Below are 11,990 nucleotides of genomic sequence, written 5' to 3'. Positions count from 1 at the left end.
GTGAGAAGCATAGTCGTTGGTTTCTAAAGTAAAATGCATATTGTCCTTAGCATGTCCTTGATTCTTTGATGGCTAACTTGAAGTAATTCGGGCTAGGTTTTATTATTATAAGTCCAAATCCCAAATCCAAACCATTATTTGTGACCACTTCCCATTTTACAAGAATCACTCATTCCAACATTCACTATTCTTTAAAACTTTAGAGTTTGGAAATTGTTTAGAAGTCCTTGAGGATCGATACTTGGATACTCCGTCCATTTTATATTACTCTGACAGGTGTGCGCTTGCATCTATATAATTGTTACCACGCTTAGCGCGTGCGTTCAGCATAAACATCCCAGTCAAGCATCGGAGCCCGTTGGCTAGAGCCACAACGGTCTTAGTGCTATTATGTTTTGTAGGTCTCATAAATCCCTTTATTTTAGAAGATTGGTGCGAATTTGGCGGAATCCCAGGAGGCCAAATTTCTCCATCAAGAATTGGCATCGTCTGTGGGAACGATTAATATCTAAAAGTCAAGACGATCAACAAAGAGTTGACTGAGAACTGCTCAGATCCAAGAAGATCTAGGGTGAAGCGAATAAACAAAATCGAGGTCAGATTCTGAGAGAAACAAGTCGACGTGAATTTGGGAGAAAGACCATAACATTCCTAGGGCAAATGTCACACGACTTGGGGGCTGCCCTTACCTGAGACGGTCGAGGGTGAGTCAGGTCAACAACTTCCCGATCAGGCCCTAGGTGACACAAGAAAACAGATTCCAAGGAATAAAGATAACAGACAGAAATTCTTGAACGGAAGGAGAGGGAATTAGCCATTTTAGAATAGAAGCTTGCAGGAATGAATTGGAGCATATCTCTTATTCTCGAGAGACTTGAGTAACAAGAGGAGAGGCGACCAACACTTGTCCAAGATCCACGAAAGGGCAAAGGTCCAGCGATTGAAGATTCAAAAGAATCAATGAACAACTGATTGACACAGAGTAAACTAATAATGGGAGGGAACGACAAACCACGGAATGATACTTTCCATCGACAAAATCCAGTAATCATGCAACGAAAAAGCTTTGTGACACACAGCAGTAGAGGAAGACAGGAAACCCGACCAGATCTCGGGAACATCAGGCTCAGTATAGAAAAATCACTTAGCCGACATGAGCATACAGAAAGATCGTAGCAATGTAGTAAACAACGAAAAGACAAGGATACAATCTTGAGGAGATCATAGAGCAGGCATATTCACCATTCGTGGAAGAGATAATGAGATAAAATATTCCTCTAGAGTTCAAACTCCCTACTATAAAGCAGTACGACGGCTCAACATATTCTATTGATCATCTGGATGCATATAGAAAATGGATGGACCTCTCTGGGATGACAAAGGCAATCGGGTGCATAGTATTCTCTTACACATTACCTGGCACTGCCCGCGTCTAGTTTCGACAATTAAGAAGAAAATCAATCTTCATCTTCAACAAACTGGCCAGGGCATTTGCCTCGCAATTTGTTGGGGGGTATAATAGGAGCCGACCTCTGACCCACCTCATAACCATAAAACAAGAATCAACTGAGAACCTCAAAGAATATGTCTTTCGCTTCAACAAGGAAAGATTACTAGTCAAAGATCTTACCGACGAAATCTCATTACTTGCTTTCATATATGACATAAGAGATAAAGAGCTGTCATTCTCTTTTAGAAAAAGAGCTCAACCAACCTTCTCAAAAGCATTGAATCGAGCTTAAAAGTATATAAGCGCAAAAGAGATACTCCATTAAAAGTGGGGTCTCAACCCAACTCGATATCAATGAGATCAACGAGACGCTCTAAAAAAATATACCCCAACAACAGTCCTGTTCGAACAAGAGTAAGAGGAGAGCAATGAGTATTGCGATAATACTACCACACTACTTTGATCAGAGGCCACGGGACAACTCGACAAACATACATTACAAGATAGTATTTAGTTTCTCTCACCCTATTTATGGTTAATGATTGAATAGGTCAGGTTCAAATTTTTAATAACTATGGATATATTAATATGACAGGTTTTCTGGTTATTGTTTGTTTTGTTTCAAATTATTTCTGATTTAATGTTTTAAAAAATATTCACTTATTTATGATTAATTGAAATTCAAGCATCGACGATCTAATTAATTCCTTATTACTTGAAAATTTATCTTTTATTATGAATGAAAACTTCTCATGTGGGGGCCAAGAGAGTACAATGGACAAGGAACTCGAAATAGGACATACCTAGAAGTAGGTCGATAAGCTAGAAGCCAGTCAGGGAAACCGGTGAAGAGAATCCCAAAGATGCTGAAAAAGGCATGCGTACAGGCCCAGTAAGGTTGAAACAGAAAGTAGGCAAGCCAAACCAATCAAGGAAACCCAGGTTATAAAACCATTTGGCAAAAGCCAAAATAGGTTAGAAACCGAAGGGTACTGATTAAACTCGAGGTAAAAAACTGACCGAAGCCCAATAGGTTAGAAACCCAAGGGTTCCGACTAAACTCAAGGTATAAATCTATTGGTGAAAGCCAAATGGGTTAGAATCCCAAGAGTAAACCTTGAGGTATAAAACCATGGGCAAAAGGCAAACAAGTTAGAAACTTAAATATTGTACCGCTGACCCAGCCAAAAGTTAGATCCCAAAGCTAAAATCTAATCGGTTAAAACTAATCGGATAGCAGAGCCCAAGAGACTTGATTGTATCCAACTATGACAAAATAGTATGGAGCTAGGAAGACCAGCCCATGAGACGACAACCGAAAATGACAAAAGGGTATCGATTGGACTCAGGGTATAAAACCATTGGAAAAATCCAAATAAGTTGGAAACCCAAGAATAAACCCTAGTGAATAAAACCATGGGCAAAATCCAAACAGGTTAGAAACCAAAGGGTGGTACAGCTAGCCCAACTAAAAGTTAGATCTCAAGGCAAAAACCTAAACAGTTAAAACTAACTGCACGGTAGAGCCCAAGAGACTTGACTACAGCTAACTACGAAAGAAGGGTATGGGGGTAAGAAGATCAGCTCGTGAGATGACAACTATCAAACGACGAGAGAGTAAGGGGACTATTCCACAAAACAGCCATTCATGGAACAACCAATCGACAAGTACGCTCAATATAGAAGACCCAACATTTTGCCTTTTATTTTGAGAGTGTGAGCTACTGTTATAGGGAAATAAGTGAGATCAAGCTAGGCAACATGGGACAATAAGAAAGCCAATAAATGGGCTCAAACCAAGAAATGGGGCCGGTACGTAGTGACCCGAGCCGACCTCGACCGACCAGGCCTCGGTGCCGAGACCTCCTTGGCACTGAGCAGTTCTCGGCGCCTCGGCCGAGAACCCTAACAATTCTTCCCTAACCATCCTGCCTCGACTCTTGATTCGACCTTATGTCCCCAGTAAAACAGACGGGGTAGATATCTAGATTTTCTAGATGTATGACGATTCCGCTTTTGTAAATCCTAAAGAGATTAGGATTTGACTTCTGTAAATCCTAAAAACATTATGATTCGACTTCCATTAAATAAGAGAGTGAACCAAACCTTAGAGGTATGCTCACAACACACTACACTTTATTCTCAACTACTCTGATTCTAACTTAAGCATCGAAGCCCGTGTGGCTAGAGCCACACCGGTCTTAGGGCTATTAAGGTTTACAGGTCTCATCAATCTCTTTATTTTAGAAGATTGGTGCGAATTTGGCGAAATTTCAGGACGCCAAATTTCAACATCAACAATTGGCGCCATCTGTGGGAACGATTAAGATGGAAGAGTCAAGACGATCAACAACAAGTTGACTAACAACTGCTCGGATACCTGGAGATCTAGAGTTAAGTAAATCAACAAAATCCAGGACAGATTCTGAGAGAAACAAGTCGACATGTATTCGGGAGAAAGACCACAACATTCCGACGACAAACGTCATATGACTTGGAAACTGCCTTTACCTGAGACGGACGAGGGTGAGTCAGGTCAACAACTTCCCGAGCAGGCCTTGGGTGACACAAGACAATAGATTCCAAGGCAAAAACAGCAGCAGACATAAATTCCTGAACGGAAGGAGAGGGAATTAGCCACTTTAGAATAGAAGCTTGTAGGAATGAACCGGATCATATTTCTTATTCTCGAGAGACTTGAACAACAAGAGGAGAGGCCACCAACACTTGTCCGAGATCAACGAAAGGGCAAAGCTCCAGCGATTTAAGATGCAAAAGAATCAACGAACAACCCATTGGCACGGAGTAAACTAATAGTGGGAGGGAACAACAAACCACGAAACGATACTTTCATCGATAGGATCCAGTAATTATGCGACCAAAAAAGTTTGCGACACATAGCAGCATGGGCAAGCAGGAAACCCGACCAGGTCTCAGGAACACTGACTGGGTGTTTATGCTGAACGCACGCACTAAGCGTGGTAACAATTATATAGATGCAAGCGCACACCTGTCAGAGTAATATAAAATGGATGGAGTATCCAAGTATCGATCCTCAAGGACTTCTAATAATTTCCAAACTCTGAAGTTTTAAAGAATAGTGAATGTTGAAATGAGTGATTCTTGTAAAATGGGAAGTGGTCACAAATAATGGTTTTGGATTTGGGATTTGGACTTATAATAATAAAACCTAGCCCGATTTACTTCAAGTTAGCCAACAAAGAATCAAGGACATGCTAAGGATAATATGCATTTTACTTTAGAAACTAACGACTACGCTTCTCACTTTACTTATGTCTAAGCAAGTTCAAAGTCCTAAGACATTCCCTAATATGTCTATTATGAGATATATCTTAGTTTTAGGATGGAAATAGTCGCAACCTCGGGTTAAGGTCCTATGTCTAGGCTACTTAAGCGGAACCCTTATGTCTAAGGCGCTCCTCTCCTTGGTTTAACCACTCAACAATGCAAATAAGAAACCTTTTCAGTATTGACTTGTTAAGACTTACAGTGGCCTTCTCTAAATCCTAACTTTTTGGGAAAACATGTTGAGAAATGAATGGAAAGCAAAAACACTACCTCTTAGCAACCCTTTTTAGACATAAAAGGCTAACTATCCATAACCGGGCTAGAGACGGGAATTTAGAAAGACATATTGAAGAAAATACAGCAAGTAAAACGGTTGAATGTGGAATGCATGTGTGAAAAACAAAAGTTAACTAACGGAGAGCTTTTATCGGGATTGAGAGCTTCGCCCTTCTCCTTCAAGCAAGGGAGAGTGTCACGTGCTCCTTCCTCCAAAAACACAACTCTCTTAACTAAAAATAAAGTAAAGGCAAAGGGAAGATAAGCAAAGTGCTAGATTTTTATATATTTGAATAAATAGTAAATAACTAAGTACAAATGGAAACAAAACAAAGCTCAATAAAAGAATGTAAAGTACTCGGGATTTAAAAACCAAAAGCAACTAATGAAAGCAACTCAAAAGTACTTAGAAAGCAACAATGAAACACTAAAAATGATCAAGAGAAGGAAGCAAGGCTTGATGATTTTGGTGGAGAAGTTGCTGGAATTTATAGCTGTGCAGAATTGGTTAGGTAGGTCCTAAAACGATGGTGAATCACCCATTTCCAACTCTTTTGACTGACCAAATCGTGCTCAAACTGATAGTGGAACACTTCTTCTACACGTATGCATCGGTTGGAACCACCAAAACGCATTGGAAGACGCATTTCATTAAGGGCAAAGTTGGAAGAAAAACTGTTTTTCTGCAGGCACGCAGGCGCCTGGCGCCTCCCATGAAGCTTTTTTCGTCTTTTTGCTTCTTTTGATTAATTTGCACTCCCAAATGGTCCTAAAATGTCATAAATACAATATAAGCCAACCACAAACCATAATATATGAATTTTGCATGAATTGGAACTCAAACGACCGAGAAAAATCCGAAACAAAGCTGAAACATTGTAAAAACAGCATCTAAAACCTTCTTTTTACGCATGTAAACAAGCGTAATCACACCCCCAAACTTAACTTTTTGCTTGTCCTCAAGCAAAACTTAGCAACTTTAATCAGCTTTCTAACACATGGACAAGGAAAAGCAAAAGCAACCGAGATGTTCAATCATAAATTGTCTCAAGGAAAAGATGTCAGAGCCTACCATTCTATTGCCTTTGTAAAATTAGTCACTATAAACCAAGTTTGAAATGATAAAAACTTTTTCTTTCAAAATCTTTTTTTCTCTTTCAAAAACAGAAAACGTTTTTAAATACCCCTAAGGAATCTGCACACTCCCTCCTTACACTAAGACTTTTACATCTGACAGACCGGCTACTAGCCCCTGAGGTTTCCACACACTAACATCGGTTTCAACCACAGCTACTCGTAGAAAGACTTTGAACTAACAGCTAGGTCATAAAATGACGACAATGAGAAACACGAAGTCACTTATCACCATCTTTACTGCTATTTTCAAAGTCAACACCCAACCTAAAACTAAATGGGTGTCTACAGTAGGACTCGGGAATCATAAATACATTTTCTTTAACTCTCATTGTTTTTACCGCTCTTTTCTTTCTAACACATGTCTTTTCCCCACTCTTATTTTCTCTCAACAAGACTCTTTTTACTCTTTTGCAATTTTTTTTATTGTTTGTTGTGTTTTTTTTTTCTTTTCAACACTTTCTTTTTTTAATAGCATTTGTTTTTCCAACTGACTCTTTTTCAAAAGAAAATAGCATGATTTTTCAAATATAAATAACACCTTATCTTTCTGAAACAACGACTGACACAACGACTGTCCCCCCCAAACTTAAGAGAGACAGTGTCCTCACTGGGAAAAGACTTTTGCATCAGATGAAAAAAAGCGTAACAGTAAAAAGGACAAGGACTTCCTATATAGGGGCAAAGAAAAAGCTTAAAGTCTGTAAAGATCAAAAAGACATAAAAGAAAATGAGTTTATCACATAAACAAAGGAAATAGCTCAAAGCTTAGTCAGGCATAGAACAGAAAACTCAACAATCTCTTATAATCATCATCGACATGAAATCACATGCACAGCACAGATGCTTCAAAATAGGCATGTGAAAAGCTAAACTAAGGTTAAGTGAAGGCATACTTTAAGTGATCAGAAGATAAACGATACTAATTTATTCATGCTTCAACTGAGCTCGAAACATAATCAATACAAAAAAAACATGCGTAGTAATGCTAGAATATGCAAACTACGTCATTAACCAAAAGAAGAAAACACAAAAAAATAGCAAAGAAGGAACCTCCCCTTCATGAAGTCGGAGGTTGTGGACTAGGATCAGTGTCAATACTGGGAGATGGATGACCAAGGATAGCAGCTAGCGCTGGAGGCCATGAAGGTAAAACCGCAAAATCCAATGAAGCCCTTAAGTTGTAGATATGTTGCACGACTTCTCGAACCTGAGAGTTTTCGACATGCTGGAAAAACAGGGCAGGCGCCAGGCGCCTGCATAATTCTTTTTTTTTTCAACGTTTTCTTTTTTTTCTTTTTTTTTCAACGTTTTCACAAACATTCTCTTAATAAGAAAAACTTTATAATTAAACAAAAAGAAAATACAAGATACAAAGACTTCATTCCTTTACTTTTGTTCTTTAAAAAACGGATAAGAAGGAAAAAACATTTTTCGCAAAAATTTATTGACCTGAAAGTTGAATAGAGGTTTTTCCTCTATCCATTGGTTCTCCAAAATACGGCTTAAGTCTCTGCCCATTTACTTTAAAAACATTTCCCTTAGAGTCAACTAGATCCACTGCCCCATATGGGTAGACTTTAAAAATTTGAAAGGGACCAGACCATCTAGACTTAAGTTTTCCAGGGAAAAGTTTCAACCTAGAGTTGAATAACAGAACCAGATCACCTTCTTGAAGATTGTTCGGCCGAAGACGCCTATCATGCCACTATTTAGTTTTTTCCTTAAACAACTTAGCATTCTCATAAGAAAAGTGCCTGTGTTCTTCTAATTCCAACAATTGTAACTTCCTCGCTTCACCTGCAGTCAACAAATCAAAATTTAATTTCTTAGTAGCCCAAAATGCTTTATATTCTAGCTCAAGAGGCAAATGACATGCTTTTCCAAAAACTAGCCTATAGGGGGACATGCCGAGGGGAGTCTTAAATGCTGTCCTATATGCCCAAAGTGAATCATCAAGCTTAAAAGACCAATCCCTACGGTTAAGATTTACTGTTTTTTCTAAAATGTTTTTTATCTCCCTATTAGATATTTTGGCTAACCCATTCGACTGAGGATGATATGCTGTTGCAACCCTATGACGCACATTGTATTTTGTCAGCAACTTTTGCATAGACCTATTCACAAAATGAGCCCCCCCATCGCTTATCAGACAACGCGGGGTTCCATAACGCGTAAAAATGTGCTTTTGCAGAAAACGAATGACAACTTTGGAATCATTGGTAGCAGTTGCAATGGCTTCTATCCATTTCGAAACATAATCTACTGCTAACAATATATAAATCTTACCATTAGAAGATGGAAATGGACCCATAAAATCTATACCCCACACATCAAATATTTCAATCTCCAGGATCGGGGTTTGAGGCATTTCGTGGCGTTTAGATATATTACTTGTCCGTTGGCATTTGTCACAAACCTGGGCAAACTTATGTGCATCTTTGAACAGAGTGGGCCAAAAGAACCCACTTTGCAAAACTTTGGCTGCGGTTTTGTGTCCTGCAAAATGTCCTCCATATGGAAACATATGACAAGCGTCTAATATCGCCTCGTGCTCTTCTTCTGCGACACACCTGCGTAAGATATTGTCAGGTCCTAGCTTATATAAAAAAGGCTCATCCCAACGATAACATCGAACTTCATTTAGAAATTTCTTTACCTGTTGCTTGTTGAACTCATAAGGAACTATTCGACTTACCAAATAATTTGCTATATCGGCATACCACGAAACTGAATCAACTCGCAAGAGTTGCTCGTCAATAAACTGTTCACGTATAACAGTTCCATCATCACAGAGCGGGGATTCCAATCTAGACAGGTGATCAGCAACTTGGTTTTCAGTACCCTTCCTGTCCCTAACTTCAATATCAAACTCTTGAAGTAACAAAATCCACCGTATCAAACGTGGTTTAGCATCTTTTTTAGCAAATAAATATTTTAAAGCAGAATGGTCAGTAAAAACAATGACTTTTGTGCCTATCAAGTAAGACCTAAACTTATCAAAGGCGAACACAACTGCTAACAGTTCCTTTTCAGTAGTAGTGTAATTGAGTTGTGCACCGGTCAGAGTCTTACTAGCATAATACACAGGATGCAAGATCTTGTTTTTACGTTGTCCTAACATAGCTCCTATTGCATAATCACTGGCATCACACATGAGCTCAAAAGGTAAATCCCAATTAGGTTCGATAATTATAGGAGCTGAACTTAGAGCAACTTTCAACATTTCAAATGATTTTAAACAGTCGTCATCAAAAACAAATGGTCTATCATGTTCTAACAATTGACACAAAGGTTTAGAAATTTTAGCAAAGTCTTTTATAAAGCGGCGGTAAAATCCCCCATGCCCTAAAAAACTTCTAATCCCTTTGACATTTGTAGGAGGAGGTAGCTTTGAAATGATGTCTATCTTAGCGTGGTCTACCTCTATTCCTTGCTTGGAAATTTTGTGACCCAAAACAATACCCTCTTGTACCATGAAATGACACTTCTCCCAATTTAGGACTAGGTTTGTTTGTTCACATCTCTCCAATACTCTCTCCAAATTAACTAAACAAGCGTCGAAAGAATTTCCAAAAACAGAAAAGTCATCCATAAAAACTTCTAGAATATTTTCTACCATGTCAGAGAAGATGGCCATCATACACCTCTGAAAAGTCGCGGGTGCATTGCATAGTCCAAAGGGCATTCGCCTAAAAGCGAACGTACCATACGGACACGTAAATGTTGTCTTCTCTTGGTCTTCTGGAGCAATAGTAATTTGATTATAACCCGAATATCCATCTAAAAAACAATAGAAATCCTTACCCGCCAGACGGTCGAGCATCTGGTCAATAAACGGGAGAGGAAAATGGTCTTTCTTTGTTACCTTGTTGAGTTTGCGATAATCAATGCAAACTCTCCACCCGCTCACAGTTCGGGTTGAGATGAGCTCATTCTCCTCGTTGGCCACCACGTTTATACCCCCTTTCTTTGGTACACACTGTACTGGGCTTACCCAGCTGCTGTCGGATATTGGGTATATAACACCGGCGTCAAGCCATTTAAGAATTTCTTTCCTTACAACCTCTTTCATCTTCGGGTTCAACCACCTTTGACTCTCAATAGAGTTCTTAGCATCTTCTTCCAATAGAATTTTGTGCATGCAAAAGGCTGGGCTTATCCCTCGGATATCTGCTATCGTCCATCCAATGGCTTTTTTGTGCTTCTCCAAAATCTGCAATAAAGAATATTCATTAGTAGGTGATAAATTGGAAGCTATAATAACTGGTAAAGTGTCGTTATCCCCTAGATACGCATATTTCAAATGCGACGGCAATGGCTTCTGCTCCAACGTGGGTGGTTCCACTATGGACGGAAGTAACGACTTGCATTCTTCTTTTTGTATTTTTTCAATAGGATTAGCCACATCTTCTGGTCCTTCTGCTATCTTATCAAGCTCTTCTTCAATCTCTGTAACTAATAAGTCATAAAACTCATCAAACATAACAGGATTCAAGCTATTTATAGCAGAGCACTCTTCAAAGTCTCCTGGTAATTTCATGGCGTCTAGAACGTTAAATTTAACTTCTTCATTATTTACCCTCATTGTAATTTCTCCCTTCCTCACATTAAAAACTGTATCCCCAGTGGCTAGAAATGGTCTTCCCAAAATAATGGGAACGTCTAAGTCTGCCTCGCAATCTAGAATGATAAAGTCTGCAGGGAAAATGAATTTGTCCACCTGGACTAAAACATCTTCTATCTTTCCCTCAGGTCTTATAATAGATCTATCTGCTAGTTGGAGGGTAACCGTAGTATGTCTAGCTTCTCCTATGCCTAAAGATTTGAAAACTGATAATGGCATAAGATTAATGCTAGCGCCTAGATCACATAATGCCCTACCTAAGTTTTTTCCTTCTATGGAACATGGAATGGTAAAACTGCCAGGATCATTACATTTCATGGGTAGCGGGCTGCCTACAGCTTCACTACTACATTTTGTCATGGCTACCAGTTCATGCTCTCCTATTTTTTTCTTCCTAGAAACTATATCTTTCAAAAACTTAGCATAATTTGGCATCTGTTCTAGAGCATCTACTAATCGTATATTTATATGCAGTTGTTTTAAAATATCTAAAAATTTTCTAAACTGGGAATCATTATTTTTCTTAACTAATCTTTGTGGAAACGGGGGAGTAGGGGTAAAAGAAGGCTGTACCTGTGGAGGAACACTCGGGGTGTCCTCATTACCTTTTCTAATATTTTCTTTTTCTGGTGTTGTTGGATTTTCTGGTATCTTTACAATTGGTTCAGTGGACGGAATCTGTACATCTGTTGTTGGCATTGTTGGTCCATCATATGCCAGTCCACTCCTGAGGGTGACAACATTGCACTGTTCTTTCCCTTCTCGTTTTGGTAATTCAGTATGGCCTGGAAAAGAACCTTGTGGTCTATTCTTCAATTCATTGGCGAGCTGTCCCAATTGGGTCTCGAAATTCCTCATTGATGCCGCTTGGGATTGTATCACTGCGTCGGTTCGGGCCATGTACTCCTTCATCATATTCTCAAGATTTGAGTTGTTATTTTGAACTGGTGGAGTCTGTGTTCTCTGATTGTACTGCTGTTGCGGTGGTGGGATGTATTGCTGTGTAGGTGGAACATAGGGCTGCTTGTTCTGTTGGCTCTGCCCTTGATTAAAACCGCTCGAACCTCCTTGTCCTCCCCATGAGAAATTAGGGTGGTGCCTCCAACCTGGGTTGTAGGTGTTCGAATATGGGTTAAAGTTCCTATTGTTCCCATGTCCTACATAAAAAACAGAAGCAGGGTTATGTGGACAATT

This window comes from Momordica charantia (genome assembly GCF_013281855.1).
Source record: "Momordica charantia cultivar OHB3-1 chromosome 4 unlocalized genomic scaffold, Mcharantia_2.0 BLBB01000004.1, whole genome shotgun sequence".
Lineage (NCBI taxonomy): Eukaryota > Viridiplantae > Streptophyta > Magnoliopsida > Cucurbitales > Cucurbitaceae > Momordica > Momordica charantia.
The sequence above is the reverse complement of the archived record's forward strand: the minus strand, read 5'-3'. Positions refer to the sequence as shown.